General features: G+C 36.2%; 1 long non-coding RNA gene across 2 annotated transcripts in view; it reads right to left on the minus strand.

The window, feature by feature from the left end:
- LOC140685031 (uncharacterized) overlaps positions 1 to 18,077 on the minus strand; it is a 117,870-nt gene that overhangs the window by 81,158 nt on the left and 18,635 nt on the right. For both annotated transcript variants that reach the window (XR_012058189.1, XR_012058188.1), the window contains one exon: positions 6,831 to 6,886. This is a non-coding gene — a long non-coding RNA (uncharacterized lncRNA). The remainder of the gene's footprint in view (positions 1 to 6,830; positions 6,887 to 18,077) is intronic.

The following is an 18,077-nucleotide window of genomic DNA, read 5'->3' on the forward strand; positions in this document are numbered from 1 at the left end:
TGAAACTTCTGTCACTCACAAGCTTGTAAAGAAGAGTGACTCACTGAAGAAACAATTCTTTTTTACTTATCAAGCACAAACATATGTTTCATAGGTATTATTTTTCCTACTGGGGACTCTTTCTCACACTACATGATACTCCTATGCAAATTTTTGCACCTTTTATTCACTGCCAGCCTTGCTTTTTACCAGTCTGAAATAAATATCTTATACAATATATTTGTAGTCAGACAGAATAAAAAAAGAAAAAAATAGATTCATCAGTTAAAAAATGCAAACATATAAATATACCACAAATGAAATACAAATTGTTATTAAAAGATCTGTCATAAATGTTATTATTAAACAATATTATAAATATTAAATTTACTATTGTTATTATTAAACAATATTGTTAATAGTATTTTCACTGTAAACAGAAGCAAAATCCCTGCTGCAGAAGTGGTGGCTCCCATTCATTTCTCCATACATTTTCAGGAAATCTGGTTATTGTCCTGTTCTGCTCTGCAATACTCTGAGCCCACTTCTCTGGAATCTGCCATTTATTTATTCAGATGAACACGTGTCTCCTATCAGAAGTCATGGCTGTTTCTCAAAAATTCTATTACCTGTTGCTTGAATAAAGACTTCTTGATACATTTATGATGGTGGCTAAAAGAAGTGGGTGATGGACTGACCCCCTTCAGCCACCAGTTCCCAGAGACCTGAGTCAGAGGGCTGGAGCCACCAGCCTTTACAGCTCTTCCTCCACCACCTCCCACTGCTGCATACTCCACTCTCTTCCTTCCCAGCTTCAGGACAAGAATGCCATTACAAAAAAATCTCAAGGTTATGTGAAAGGTATAAGGAACCTCCCAACGTACCCACCTCAGCACAAGGAATGGCTCAGAAGCACCATTTAAACATAATGATATGTTCATTTGATTTTAGCCATCACTATCTTTCAGACCCCTTTCAAACAGGTTATTTCCTGTTTAACTGTTCCCATTACACACTGTAATGTGTAACATTACAGTAACAGATATTACACAGACCTGTGACCATCAATACTGACAGTACTTGAGCCACAAGTACTTTGACAGTACTTTGTCCAAGATGCTATTTTGTCTGTGAGGTTTTCTTTCAGGACTGTACATACAAACTGTAGTGATACTCATTGTGCATAATAATATGATTTCTGCAACACCAGAGCCAAAGACTTGTGAGGGACACATAAACAGATGTTTGTTTGCCAGCCCATCCCTGAGTGATCAGGCAAGAATTCATGGACAGAAGGGCTATATGGCAGGAACCACAGTGAATGAAATAGGCAGGAGCAGTAGTGAATGAAATAATGCATGAATACATTGGCAGCAGCGATGGAGAATCTTCTTCCACCTGAGAAACAAAACTAATAAGCACATCTTTTCAGACCAGAAAGGCTTTAAGCGCTGTTTCAGAGGCAGTGGTCCACTAATCTGGCAGTACAAGAGGGAAATATTTTCATTGGCCACTGAATTAATCTGTGCATCATATCCCAGGAAAACAGCTCTCCATTAAGGAGACATCTGCATGGGACATAATATGGCTTGCCTGTTCACCTATATTTGTTTCCCAGATCTCATGTTGCAAAACACCTGCCTCTATTTCTCTCCTCAGCAACATTCCATGAAGGCTTTTATTTTCTGGTACACAGATTCCTGAGAAAATTACCTTGAGGGGATGTATGCAACGAAAGAATAATCCCTAAAAAAATGCCAAACCAAACTGTAGGAAGAAAACAGGTCTTTCCAGAGCAAGTTTTACAGCTTTTCAAGAAATTTGATACTCCATGATTAACAATACATACAACAAAACATGTCCAGGTTCACACAGAGTATTAGACTCTTTCTGAGAAGGTGCTAGTTCATGCAAGAATACATTTACTTATGTAAATGAAAGTCTCTTACCATGCCAAGAACTTCTCACCCCTAGCACTAACTGCTAATTAATCAAACCATCAGTTAATTGCCTATCTTTAGATTTGTTCCAAAATGCATAAATACTAGCTTAACTATTACACGGGAAGATATTTCTACAAAAAAAGAATGCCATAATGAGAATAAAGCAACCTGTCACTTGAACTCTCTTTAAATTTTTCTTGTCATACACTTCCACAAAATGAGGCATTCCAAATTTGCCAAATGAACCAGGCAGCTCTGCCAATTTCTAAGCATTAATCCTAACATACCTCCCATGAAGTATTAATCTTATCAGAGACTACAGCCTAATGGTGCTTTATCTTGTACTTCATTTATATCAGTTAGATTTTCTGAGTGGACTGCTCCAGAATGAAGATTCTTGAGAAAAAAACCTCTAATAGAACAGCCTCAGGCTTGGGGTTTCATTTTCCCCTGCCTCTTCTTTAGATACTGCTTTAACATAGGAATTACTCCTTACACATCACCGTCTAATATACTTAGGCCAGTATGATTTTTCATCTGCAAATGCTTCAGAGACAGATCCTTGTTCTGCAGATGTGTTTCTGGGGCTACCTGTCCCACCCAGTGACCAGCATCAACTGTGTCACCCAGGGGAGCCCAGACATCCCTTTAACAAGGCCTAATCCTGCACTTGAAGGCTGGGGAGCCACAATTCTCTCTCCTGTGGATCATTTCCAGCAATACTCGCTTTGGTATGCAGCTGACATGAGCAGGAAGGCTGGACATGCCAGGCTGCAGCTGGCCTTTCTTCCTGTCAAGGCCATTGCACTCATTTTGATGGATGTTCTTTGTACACGGGGTAGAGATCGTGCTGCTTTTACTGCACAGGAAAAAGGATTCACTAATTATTTCAGTCATTCATTATCCTGCTGAGACAAATGAAATGAAGAACAAAACACAGAATGCTAATCTGGCGTGAGTTTTGAGTATTACTCAGGGAATTTAAGCACTATGAAAAGATCTTGTGGAATCAGAAATGCTGCCTGGTAATAAAAATAGAAGGGACTTGTCCTCTAATTACCAGACATGAATTTGAGAAATTTGTCTTCCAAGGCACCATGACTTTGCAGTTCATTACATTCTCAATGACTCATATAATTAATATGTCCTTTTAATTGCTCTGTGTTGTCTTGAACCTTATATTAAGAGGATCATCCATTCCTTCAAAGAGAGTGGTTACCCTTGTGCTCAGAGTACTGCCTTAATCTGAGTGGATTTGCTGCATCCAAATTCTGGCAACTAATGACAATCCAGATGAGGAGCACAGCTACAGAAACTGGGGAATAATCCAGAGTGGGAGAGAGAATCTTCTCATAATACAGAAGTGGGCTGACAAAAGAACAAATTAAAGGAAGATGTACATGAGCACCAGAGGGTTAAAGCTTTCAAGTTTTGTATTAAATTGGTGTCACAGATCTAGTATCATATGGTGGGGTCCTCATATAGATACACCTGTAATAAACTGCACTGACTCTGCTTCCCATAAGAAGGTATTAAAATCTGTAAACTGAGCAGTCCTTTACCACTTTTCACTAGAATTACACATAGAACAATGCACAAGTTAACACATGAAACATATTATAGAGGTATTAAATCTCAGGAGGGCTTTAAGTATGTTTGGAATATGGTATGAATACCTTCAAAATAGTTAGCAATAAACAGTTTAGACATGCAAATTTCATGCTCCCTGAGACTTTAAAAATTCCACTCCAACTAATTTTCATAGTTAGATCATTATCAGTGTGGGTTGAATCAGTATCATCTTCTGCTTAAAAGCTGCAACAAACCACTGATTCATACAGATACTTTGAATTCTCAGTATAATGGAAAATCATTTATGTATATGTTGAACGGGTCAAATTTCATTGACTTGAAGGCATTAATAGTCTGCATTGACCTTGAATTACCACAGTCAATCAAAATCTGAGATAAAGAATAAGTTACCATGTCAGCTCACTGCTTTGTGCTGGTTTCTTTTAGCATTGGTTTCTCTAGCGCATCTTCAGTTAAAAGGTCAAAAAGTTCTAACTGCTAAAGAACTTTGAGGAAGCTTCTCACTCTGTTAGGGAAAATGTTAAAAAGTTCAAAGCAAAAGAGAACATGAACTTGTGGAAGAGTAGCCACTAGCAAGCCTAAAATTTCAGTTAATCATAAAGGAGAGTAAAGGAAGACTTTTTGTAGTTCTGAGAGACGTGTTAAATCTTACCTAACTAGCATTATCCAAGAATAACAATGTCTGGTCTTTTTGCTTAGCATCACTGTCCCTAAAAAAAGTCCTTTTCACATAGACCCTGGAGAGGTCTTAGCACATGCATTCAGCCCTATGGTTTTGTTTGGTTTTTTATGCCAAGAAGGAAAAGTAGGCAGAAAACTTACTAGTATTTAATCTCTTCGCTTCTGATAACTTTCTAACTTGCTAACACTAAAATAATAAAGTCCTGCTAAAGTTTGGGCTATCTGAATACAGTTTTTTCTAGGACAGAGGACATAATTGGAGTTTTATATGTTTCACTGTCAACTCAAACCATTGCATAGAGACTGAAATAGCAAATTATGAAATATATTGTCTTATGAAATCTCATAAACTGTAATAAAAACCACAAGTACTGCACTTTAGAATTGAACTTTCTCATATTTTACAATTGTAACTATCTAGAGGTACACACGATGTGCACTGATTGTAACACCAGGACAACAACACAAACACAAAGTCCACCAAGTGTCAAAACAATGTGGTTTTATGCAAAAGATGATTTAGATGCCTGTATCTGTAAAGATAAATTAAGCTCTGTGTAAGTCTAGGGATGTTTTTCTTTTCCTTTGTAAAATGTCTACTTTGCTTTGAATAATAACATAATGTAACTAAAAACAGCGCTAAAAGCAGTGCTGTTCTGAAAGACCAAGGAGGCAGGAACAAACTTAATGCAGCAGTCTAAAAACCATGACTAAAAGCTTCCTCTTCCCTCCCACCACTACCATTGAAATTCAGTTAGTGCAGGGTGTAGTCTCACATCATGTAATACTGTTATGCATGAACAGTCTCTCCCTCTTTTTGTTTCAATAAATACTGAACATGGTTCTGAGCACTACCCTTTGCTAGTGAGGTCAGAAGTCAAGGCAGCAAATAGATTTATGACAATATTCTTTACATTGGGATCAATAACTTCTTGCAGAGACTTGAATCACAAGTTTTCTCAAATTATATTTGGTTACCAGTTCTAGATTGTAAAGTTGAAGAGAAAAACACTTAGAAGCATAAAAAAAACCAGCTTGGACACGCTGTATGAAGGAAATGAGTCAAATGATTGCTCAACCTACCCAATGCTTGGGAAACTTATACATTAATGCAAGAAGTGTGGGGTGAAACAAGAGAAGCTGAAGAGAAATACTTAAAATGAGCATTTAATGATTAGCAGTACAGAACTCTAGTAAAGTAGACATGTTACTGCAACAGAAAAGGCCACCATGTTCATGCATGAAACTTGAGATCCCGATTTGGGAAATTATCCTTGCTGAAAGTCTGGAAATGTGTTAGTGAGCATTGCAGATGACTAAATCATGAAAATGCAGTGGAAAGAACTTTTGTGAGCAAATACCACAACTACCAAGGCACAATACAAGGTATAACTTACGCTACCCAGAAAATCTTTAAAACCAGAATGAATACAGTACAATGTGTGTTAATCTGCAAATCATGGTGACAGAGGTTTTAGAGATACACATGCACATCCAAAAGGCAGAAAAAAATCTGTGCAAATACTGTTGTATACTTAATCAACAAGAATGGAAGAGAAATAGTTTGGATGAAAATGACCATGGTATGATAAGAGATAATGAAACTTGGGAAACAAAGGGGGCTGGATAGCAGAAGAGGAACAGATAGACTTTAAGAAAAGAAAGTTCAACAGATTAAGCAAATCCTTTAGGAAAGCAAGCAATGACTGGAAAAAAATGTAGAGAGTTGCAGTTCCACAAAAATTAACTATCCCAATATAGAAGTTGAAAATAACTACATCAGAAGCTCATCACCAGTGTCAAGCCAAAGTAGGAAGCACAAACAAAGTGGAAATAGGTTATTCTAAAAATATAGGAGGAGTATGTAAAAGAAAATTAAAAATATCAAGGGTAAGATGGAAACAAGCCAGCAAAGGATTCAAAGATAACAAGAAATCATTTCTGATGTTAGCAGTAAGAGAATTTTTTGACAGTCTAGTACTGACTGTAGAAGGAAAGCTATCAGAATGCCAGGATGCCTCACATGCTGAATGGTATTATTGCTTTAAAATGTTAACTGCAAGCAGGTGGGGAGAACAATTAAAACCAGAGAAAAGAGTCTAGAATAAAGAAAAACAGATTAAAACTAGCTCCTCATACTGACTGATGAACTCACTGAACTAGCTGCATCAGATCAGACATATTAAAACTCATTAGATATCTCTGATGATCTGTCAAGCCAAAAATGTAATTTGCAGTATCTGTCATTAAAGGGAACGTAGGAACCATAAACCACAGGTTTGGACGTATACATGAATTACTAAATTTCCCTTCACCCCCAAACTCATCACAAATAACAACGAATCTGAAAAACATGGTTATGCCCAAGAGCTGGTACGTCTTGGTCCAGGACCTATCATGTCAGACTAATTTTCTAATTTTCTTCTCTGACAGGGAAACAAGTCATTTAAATGAGGAAGAAATAGTGTGTATATCAATTTTTGTAAAGCTTATGACACAACATATTCTATTATGTGAACCAGGGAAGTACAATCATCAGAAACGTAATGAAGAATAGGTACAAAAATGTTTGGTATAACCAGGCTTATGAAATTATTAATAGTGGTTTACTATGAAATGGTAAAAGTTACTCACCAAAGATGCAGAGGCTGATTCATAGGTGTGTTCTATTCAATATTTTCATTATTAACCTAAAGAAAGGAAGAAAGAGTATATTTATTAAATATGCACCCCCCTCCAAAATAGAAATGCCCCATGTACATTGGGGGAGAGGTCTAGAATTCACAATGGTCTTGGCAAACTGAAAAAAAAACCTGACACTAAATTGGTAAAGATTAAAAGCAGACTCAAATTCCTTCCTAAGTGAAGCACAAAGCAGGAATGTCACACCATTACAAACCTATAACAAAATGTTATAAATGTTTGTGCCCATTTAGTAAACATATAATATAAAAACATACAAACCACAGTGCACATGCATACAAACATACATACACCAAATAAATAACGAGAAAAATCCTTGTCACAATGGTTCTCTAGTCACCTTGGGCAAGGCTTCAGCAAGTATTGCCTCTGTGAAACAAATGAAGCTGTCAACTGTGCCTTAGTAAAGACATGGACAAACTGAGGTAGATAATCAGAGATTTAGGAAGCATAACGAAAGAAAGAGCAAAAGAGCAGGGAATGCTTCAATTTGATAGTTACAGCAGATAAGTGAAAGATCAAAGGTCTTAAACTACACGAACACACCAGTTTAGAGACTGAGAAAAATCTCTGGTACTAAGGAAGAAACAGTAAAATTAATTGCCTGGGGTAGCCATGGCATAGTTATCACTGGAGGATTTTATAAACAATTATATAAACAATTGTCAGGAGGTACACAGCTGTAATTTATTCTGCCTTGAGGGTCTCCTTGATTTCTTTTTCCAAGATTCTGTCATCCAGAATAGTCATTAATTTAACAGATAAGGTACTCACACAAAATAAAGGTGTTCTGGTACCAGTCTTCTGGTCCTACCTAGACAAGTAAATATTTGACAAGTGCTTTGACCCTGACTTGAATGCTGATCATCTCATCTGACACAGATGCTCCAGCTCCTGAATTACCATTGCACTGGGAATCCCAGGTATTCTCTCATTTGCTTACCTACAGGAAATTTCTGCATCTAAAAGACAGCAGACTGATATGAATTTTGTGCACATTCTTATAGGTAATGATTTTTTCCACTGTTTATACTATTTAGGCTGTGATTCTTTCCTATTTGATTTTATGCAGTTTCCTGCATTCATTTGAATCTCTTGGGATGAGGCAAACGTTTTAGTTGGTATGTCCAGAGTTCAGTCAATTTTCTTGGACTTACCACACTAACTTTGATATAGCTACACATAGGTGGGACAAATCCCCAAATTCAAAACTGCTTACCTACGTTACCTTGCAAAATTAGAAGTGTCACAGCCTGACCTTTAACCTTTTTAGCTTCCATTTCAGCTCTCATCCAACAGAGATGATAGCTTGACACCTTAAAGTTATTTTATGCATATTCTGATTGTATTAACTATTTTTAGCTGTCTTTTTAAACTGAAGTACGTGAGTAAGCACATTTTCCAAACTGCAAAGTTCAGCAATGCTTTTAAAGGCATAAGTTCCTTTGAGGTTTAATGCAGTCTTTTCCCAAGTAATATGATTTCAATCCAAACTCCAAAATATCATCATTTCACTTTGTCTTCTCAAGGCAACAAAGCAGATAAGAAAGCTAAAAAAAAATCCCTAACCCCAAACCCCTCATTACTTCAAACAAGCCTCCTCTATTATTAATGTGATGTTACATTTTTCCCCATTCTGAGCATACCTAGCAATGACATTCCATCCTTTAGCTAAGAGCATATGGCTTCGGCTGGAAACAACTTAGAGGCTTCCATTATTTTAAGTTCTCTGGGAATGACAGCATTGCAATGTAACATTTGCTGTGTGCAGGCCAGGCCTTGCTGTTGTGCAGAAACGGCAGGGCTGGATCCTGCAGATGAACTCCTGAGCCCAAACTCTGCAAATGCCAGAGCAGGCTGCTCCTCTCCCCTGCTGCAAAGTGCAGCATGAACAGGCCTGCTGAGCATATGGAGGGAGGAGAATGAGGTTGTTCCAAAGTGATGAGGAAAGGCAAATCCAGCACATATATATAGTGACTGATGCTAATGAAACCACTAAAATGTAATTGCTGCCTGGGCAGGGGGTTCAGTCAGGAATGATAAAGGGAACAACTCGTGGCAGTGCCAGATCAGTGGTAATTTGGGAACACCAAATGTCAACCCACCAAAAATCCTATACTATAGAATGTTACTAGAGTAATTCTACATGAGAAAAATGATTAAGTGAATACAGAGAAAACTTCACAAATTCTTTAAAACTGATTTTTTTAAAGGAGAATTTAGACAGATTCAAATAAGAAAACAAAGGTAATTTTATCTTGAGGTCCTCTGTTTGGTAGTCTAAGTCAGAAAATTAATAGTAGTCTTGCAAGACTGGCTCTGCAGTTCAACCAGTCCTGAGATAAACTTCTAGCTATAATTAAGACATAGGACAATCTTCCTTGAAAATATTAAGCAAAGTAAAATTCCCTTCTTCTGTAAAACTGTAAATATTGTAAAGATATTACAGGATGATTTATTTTCATATTTCATATTATGATAACAACAATCATAGAAACTTGAGGTAGTTTTCAAAGTAATTCCTTACTGATTACCCTTACAAATATACTGTCATATATATATGCTCTAAATAACTACAGCCAGCAGAAAGAATGCTATTTTACAACACATATAACTCAAAGTAGCATCTTAATTAATTGGGTGTTTCTTTTCACCATATATACAATCAGAATTTAAACTCATATGCTTTGTGTTTTTATCTAAAATTTGATAATAGTAAATTATATAATACAGAAAATATATAATTCATGCAGGCATGCAACACAAAGACAATTAGAATCACCCTAGTTTGATTTCACATAGCATAATTCTGCCTCCCTAGGCAGTGATTACTTTTTAGTGGTTTCATTAGCTTCAGTCATAAGAGTTGGTTATGATTTTTTAGATTATTCTTCTATAAATAAATTTCCCTTAAGCAGAAGTACTTTTTTATTTCTCTTCAAACCTCTGTGTTCTTAAACATTTCATTCTTCCTTAGTTATATTGTTTTTTACCTCCAAAAGCATTTTTCACTGCTTTGCCTGATCAGTGACATGGATGATGTGAACAGGAGACAGTCAGTGGCAGCACCACTGGGGCAGTTCTGTCGTGCTGCAGCACCACTGTGACAGTGGGAATGTTCTCCAGGCTCTGGCCTTATGCCTGTGTACATCTTCATTGTGGAAATGTGGTAAAGTGTCATAATTCCAGCCTCTGCTCAGTCATCTTCTATCCCTGCACACAGAGCAGCTGTGGGGAGACACAGCAGCCAAACCCAAACCAGACTGGCAGGACCTGTCTGAGCTCGCTGGCCTTCCACAGCACCAAACACTGAAATTCCTCATGGTGTTTTCTGGTAAATAGAATGGTGTTTCCAATAGCCATGCTACTCCAACAGTATTTGAAGTTGTAAATCAAAGAATCTGAATATATCCTACAACACTAACACAAAGAGAAAGGCTTTATTTGCTGTAATGACACACCTCTGATCAGCATTTTAACATCTCACAGCTGTGAATTCTTTTACATAGAAGTAAAAAGGAATAATTTCAAGCAAATGTGTGCAGAAAACTCTTAAATTTATGTTACTGTCTGCAAAAATACTACTTTTGAAAAATTCTTCATCTTCCTGGACATTCTTTATGACATTATTCTTTAATGATCTCAGATGCAAACATTAAAGAAAGGACTAATTAATTAGAAAGCCTTTTGTGCTAGACACCTGATGTCTAGAAAATTAATATTTGCTCTTTAGAAGGTCTGGGAACTGATGAAAGAAATAATTTGAATTAGCTGCAGATAGTTCACATTAGTGGATAATTAATTTTCTTCATATTTTGTCCTAGATTTCATTAGGCAACAGTTGTAAACATGTCTATGATAATGAAAGAATGTCAGAATTCAGTTTAGATTACGACTCCTCAGGAAAAAACCCAATGCAACAGCAGGCATAATCAGCAAGCAAAACCAGAAAGAAGAAACTTATTGAGAATTCAAAGCATTATTTTGTAGCTGTTTAAATAACTTCTGTTGGAAGTTAAGGGAATATGATCCTCATCTCTGAAGGTAATCTAAGACCTATGGGAGTTCCAAAGAGCAAAGGCAATATTCTGGCAATTTAACCTGATAGCTATGATAATGAAATAACAGGAGTAATAGTCTTAAACCACAAGATAGCACTACATTTTTTTTTTATTTATGTATTTTTACTTTTAGTGTTTAATGTAATAATTTATATTACCAAGACATTTCTGCACCTGAGGAGTTTTCTTTTTTACATTGTCTTATTTATGTGCAGAGAGTAAAATTTTGTCTAATAAAAATTACTTAATATTGCATAGAATATTTGTAATAAACATGCTTAAATTTTATCTTGAAGACAGGCACTATGAGAGATACATTCTGATTGTGACAAAAACTGAAAATGGGGTTGCCACAACATATCTTGTGGGAAAAATGTGATTAACGTGTATCCTATCCAAGCATTATTTCAGTGAGCGATAGTTGGCATATAGCACTACTGATAACTCAGACTTAATTCCAAATTATCTAGCTGCTGACAACATTAGCAACAGCACCTGCCCTCATTTAGCTGCTATCCTCAGAAATCACCTTAATGTGTAAATTAGAGATATGAAACCCTGCACTGTGCAAGTTTGTTTAACTGATTGTCATGTGTGGAGATGGGGATGAAGGACAAAGGAGGAGTTGTATTGTTGCTTATACCAATGAGGAGCTAAAGCAAGAAGTGGTAAAGCAATTACTGATCAATAATTGTATAAAACTTAAGTGCTATAAAATTTTCTTGGGATGAATGCAAAGGATTTGCTTTTTTTGCTAAAGTCTCTGGGTTAGACTTAGGCTTATATTCAAAGATTTTTCTGGCTCAAGGCCTCCCAATCATTTTTATGGATGCCTTGGGCCTCCACATCCTGAAGAAGAGGTTTTTACATCTTACCTTGTCTCACACCAGCCATCCAAACAAACACTATGGCTCGTGTTATCCAGTACAGTATTGGCTAGACCCAGTTTCAGACTTGGAATTCTGCTTCTTGTTGGTTTGAAAGAATTATGTTCAAAAAGTCTCAGACATCTACTACATATGAAAACATCCACAGCTGCAAAACTGAATTTGCTTAAAAACAGCTCATTCATTAACAATTGCATTAGGAAAGCAAACTTTTTCTACCAAGAGAAAATGGACTAACTGAAAGATAGATAAGCAAGAAGATTTACTTTGAAAGGGGATTATTCTTACAAATCTGAAGGACAGAGTAAGTTCTGCAGATTCCTGCAGATATATGGAAATTATTTTAAAAGAACTACAATGTCTTCTTGAAGGATAATTATGCTGACATTGGGAACAGCAAGTGTAGCTTTCTGTGCCTACACAACATCTGTCTCAGGCACTGAAATAACCATATTGAAAACAACAGAATGCATCTGCCTTCAGAAATAAAATCAAAACCAAATTATTTACAATATTGTCTATTTTATCTAATCAAACTCAAATAAAAATGTGATTTCAAGTTAATTGATCTTCATTTGACTGTGGTTTCAATAAAATTGTGCAGGCCTTATATTCTAATGAAATAAACCACTTAAGAGCTGTTGATGCTGACACTTCAGTTTTCTCAGCGCACCATATTAAAAACCCAAAAAGGATAGAAAAGGTAATTAGGGTGATTGATTAGAAAACCAATTTTAGTGAAAATAGAGATACTTTTTAAATGCCAACATAATTTATTATGCCAAGTAAGTAACATGACTCTACAATGAAATCTGGTATCAGACTTTCACAGCCTTTATTAAGTCACCTTTAAGCCACAGAAGGTGGACTACACCAGAAGAGTAAATCTGATATAAATGCACTCTTACAGTTTGCAAGAAGACACTGGGAGAAACTGAGCTGCAAAGCCACACTATTGCTATGAATCATTTTGACCTGGTCTAGGGGAAAATAAATCTCTCACTCAATGTAAAACTTTGATACAACTCTTGGAACATAGATAAATCTCCCCCAAACTTCAGTCAGTCATATTATGCCAACAAAAAGGAGAAAGTTATCAGATTTGTATGCTTCTTTTAATGATGCTCCTGTGATTTAAACCTGATATGAATTGGTTTAATTTTTCTTGAGCAGAACCTTAAGAAGGACAGTACAAATTCTTTTGTGGGGAAGAACAAATTCTTCAGAATTAAATTAATCCTCTTATTCAAATGTTTTGCAAATATTTAAGGAAAATACATTGCTGTCTTTTCAGGCAGGGGATAGAAAATGTCTTGATAGCAAATGTGTTTTCCACTCTGCAGTTCATTTTTCGATTCTTCCTGCAGACCACAGTTTCTGCCTAATTGGCTTCAAGATAATTGACAACAACTCTACAAGATTTAAAGGGTAAGCCTCTAACAGATGCAGGGTCACAATTACATACATACATATATATATTAATAACATGCAAATAATTTTATCTATCTCTATATATATAACTTTCTAAGTGATTTGGATTTTTTTAAAAAAGGATATTTGGCCTAGAAAAACAAAACATTCAAATTATCAAAGTTCTGGATCACATTTTTCAGAATACACAAGGTTTTCTCATCAAAATAATGTTAGATGAAATATTTGGATGAAATATATTTTGCATATTTTCCTTTAATTTTTAACCAGCTGTGCATTTGTCATAGCTGACTTTGGCATTAGTTATCCTTTTTAAAATCATACTACTTTTATTTGGCATATTTGTCATTATTACTTGAGATATTTTTTCAGCTTCCAGAATATTTTGTTCACATCATTCCATGAACTGCAAATTATTTTTATGTCTATGTCTTTGCATTAGTATTGACTTCTGATACATACTGACTTTCATTGATATAAGATGTTATTTTTTAATAAGAGATGAAGAATTTTCATAATGATGATGCCTCAGGTTTTAACTTTTATGTTTTTCAGATACTGTTCTGCTTTAGTGCATAAGTCTAGGCTTCATATCAGGGGATGGTAAGTTCTCTTCACAGAGAAGGGAGACAAAACTATTCCTTCTCTGGCTGGGGACCAAGGAAAAATGATCCAATCTCAGGCCGAAGAGCACAAACCATGTGGACTGAAGAGAGAAAAACAAGAAGGATGGGACTGCATGGGCTAAAGCTGGAATTGGACTATTAACTCCAATATGCAAATGGAGCAGAACTTATAAAAGTGAGAGACCTCGTCACCAGTTGTCCATTTTGTGACCATTTTGGCTTCACCTCGGATGTAGCCCTGGCTGGGCTCTTGTGCTGCTCAAGGTGGATCTACTGAGGCCTCCTAATAAATCCCTACTTTATTCTCTAACTCTGTCTAGTCTCTATTCTTGGTCAGCCTTCACAAGGCATCAATGATTCTAATTCTTCACCCATCATTCTTTGGTAGTCCATAAACATTTTTTCTTCATGATGCAATTTCATTTTCTCTGTTTATAAGCACTGATGCTGAGATCCAATTGAGAATGAATATCTTATACAGTTAATTCCAGTGAGTTACTTTTGATTAAATTTTGTACTTCATCACAAGCAATAAGAAAATGAACTGCATTTCAGCTGGGACTTCAAGATGAATTCAAAGGAATTAGGTACTCAAATATTACTCAATTTTATGACTCTCTTGTCACCGCAGTGTCTTATCTCTGTACTTTGAGCCTCGCCCAGATGATGCTGAGATGACCTGTAAAGACTTGCAGAGATTTCAGTCAGCCATGAGAGGTTCAGAGCCACTTGCTGCAGCGCTGTGCCTCGTTGGCAGGGCTTGCATCGGCAGGACCAGCTCCAGCGCTGGCAGCTGGGGAGGCACCACAGCAGGCAAGGCTTGACCTCTCAAAGCCACCAGCAAAGTCTCCAGCCAGATACAACTGCCTGCAGAGCATGCCCGGGTTCCCTTAGGCCGCTGGCTGAGTGATGTCTCCCGCGGTCGCTGAGCAGCGCATTGATCAGCGAGCGAGCGCCTTGCGCTGCAGAGATGTCAGACCTGCGCGCCTCTGAAACTGCAGCCCAGTTGCTATGGCTACAACAAGCTCCCAAAGGATGGCTGCATTTAGCTGGCACATCCCAAACACCCAGAATACTAATGAAATGGAAGAGTCCATCTATCTGCACTGCAATTCAAAGGTGCGTTTTACAAACCTAAAATATTTGCACTTGGTAAACTGCAAATACAACTATTTCTTAAATATATATAGAAAAACCAACAAAACAACCTTACTGTCTTTACAGAAATCTCTTCTCTCTCTTTGTCCCATAACTATGATAGTAAAAGGGTTTAAAATCATGGGGATTTAGGGTTAAAAGGAAAATTAAGCTTAGTAGGCCCTGAAAAGAAAATAAATACCCTAAGTACAGGAAGACTTTGTACCTTACTAGAACTGCACCTGTGTAGCTAGTACATGATAAATGATATAATTGTTAGATGGGATGATTGTTTAGTAATTAAATATAATTACTGTTTAATTGTAAGAATAATCATGAGAAACTGTGGTCAGGGACCTAAGAAACATCATGAGAAACTCATGTCAATGTATACAATAGAACAATATAAGTTTAATAATCAATTTGTAAGTTATATAACAATAGAATATAAAATATGTTCAGCTCAAAAGCCATGTCAGAGTCAGATTTGGGTCTGTACCCCTGATTCCCAGAGCTCTCAATAAAAGCACCTGCATATAATCATATCCTGTGATTATGTGTGTTCCTGAACGCTAACTACTAGATATCATTTTTATGCAATTTTTTAAAAAAACAGAGTTTAAGTTTTGTGGCTTAATAAGTATCCATTTTCCTAAAATTATAATTAAGCAAACAAAGGTAATAAGGATTTCACATTAGCTATATGCCAATTTCCTGTAGGGTCAGGAAATACAAAACTGGATTCAAACTGACTTTTCCTCTTTTGGCTAAAGTATCACTGGCCTTTGCAATACAGTTTACAGAATCTGATGTTGTGAAATTGTGTCAACAATTATGTAACAGCAAAAGGTCTTCCCCTGTGATTTAATTCTGATCTTAGGCCATAAAGGGAGACATTGCCAGTGTGTACACTGCCTTCACAGATGTAATGCAGGACCTATTGAATCCTGCTCCATTTCCATGAGGTGGCACATTAACCAATTCCCATAATAGGTACCCTTCACACAACATCCATAGACAGGTGAGATTCATGAACACTGGGATGATAAAATCACCTTACCAGTAAATCCAAGAGGTCTGCAAGTTTTACATTAAATTATGGAAGTGGTCTAGTACCCATTTCCACGACAGATTTTTTTTTATGCATATTCCCAGACATTTCTCTTTTACTTGGTTTTCACACATATAGAAATCATTGCAGCATTTCCCACAGTTCACATATTAGGACTGCAATGGAAAACATAATCTGAAAACATAGTTTTTACCATATAAAATTTTAAATACCTCCTGTTCACATATATAACCCATCACTGGAAGAGAAGCTCCCATCACTTTCCATTCACTTAACATTGGATCAGATTTTCAACCACTGATATCAACACACGCATAACTTATACACGGAAAAAAAGGATCTCCCCATCAAAACAGAGATATTGTTGACAGAAAGATGAATCTTAGTCTCTTGTGGGTTTTTTAAAACACCACATGCATAAGGAAGACTTCAGCAAACTTGTGCAACATCTTGAGCAACATCCATTTACATTTACAGTCTGTATTGATTAATATGTACCGATAGAAACCATGCACCGTGTAAAGAGGAATATCTGGAGATGGCAGGAGTTATGTTTTGAAGCATTTTCTACTCTGTCTCTTTTCATGAAGAGTTGAGTGAATTGATTATACTGAATTGTTGAGGCAAGCAGAAAAATACAGAGCAAGAAAAAATAGTGGCCTCTAAATAATCTATTACATAGGCAGCTTCTGAAGAAAGAGGCTTTACAGTTTGATATTTGTCAAAATCCACTATGCAAAGATTATTAAAGTGCATAATCCTAAAATCTCTCAGTGACTAACAAGGCAGAATGTTCATGAAAGTTAATATCACCCCCAAATCCTACAAATACTGTGTGGAGGATATATTCAATATCACAAATAATGCTTAAACTTAGCCAAAGACATCAATGCAGTTATATAACAAGAAGCACTGGTCAGTGGACTCTGTCTTGAGCTATAAGAAGTTGTGGTGAGGTGGAAGGATGGACATGCAGAAGGTGAAGAAAACTCCTGGTAGATATGCAGAATCTTTGAGTGTGTCTAAGAATTTTTCACAGCCTGACTTCATAGACCTCATCAAGGGAATGGAATATTTGACTTTTCTTACCAAGGTGCACATATAGTGAAACTAATGGAAGCCTTTCTCTAAATTCAGTGAAGAACAGACATCTGTTTTAAAGCTAATAATTTTTTAAACACCTGTCCATTTTAACAAAACATTTGTATTAATTAATTTTTTATTTTATCTGAACTGATAAGTGCCATGAAACAATAATCTGACTTCAATCACACAAACAGTCTCTGGTGCAGTGATAGCTGCTATGGCATTTTCCCAGTAGCACTGCAGATGCCTCTATATTCTAGGTTACAATACAAAGATGTATTCTCTCTTGAGACAGAGTGAAAATTTAACAGGGTAGAAATCTATTTGGATTTAGGTGAAATGTGCTACTTTGAGCTTGCTAAATATGTTGTTTAGTTTGGTAAACTAAACCAAACAAGTAATACTAGCTTGGTAACCTAAACCAAACTAGTAATATAATCCAGACCCTTACCAACAAGCACCTCTGCAAAAAAAATCTATATTATTGCACTGCCCTGTACCTTAGAAATAGCAAACAGACTCTAAATATACATTCAAAGTTGTGCACACACATAAAACTGTCTAGAGAGAGAGAGGGGACTACTAACCTCACAAAGAAAAAAAAAAAATCAGACATACACAAAAAATAATCCAACTGCTAAAAATATGCATATTAAAGCACACCAAAAAGTAAACTCAAAATTAAAAAAAATAAGCTAGTAAATAGAAAGGCAAAGAAAGCAATGAAATGTAAAGTAATTATAAACAAATTTCCCTTAAAGGTAAGCCAGAAAATAATAATAATAACCAAAAAGGACATATAACCAAAAAAGATAAACTATAAGCTATAATTAAAAAAGAGCTAAAAATCCCTTCCCATATGTGTGGTCACTAGTAAG

The sequence above is a fragment of the Taeniopygia guttata genome, chromosome 13 (genome assembly GCF_048771995.1).
Source record: "Taeniopygia guttata chromosome 13, bTaeGut7.mat, whole genome shotgun sequence".
NCBI classification, from domain to species: Eukaryota; Metazoa; Chordata; class Aves; order Passeriformes; family Estrildidae; genus Taeniopygia; species Taeniopygia guttata.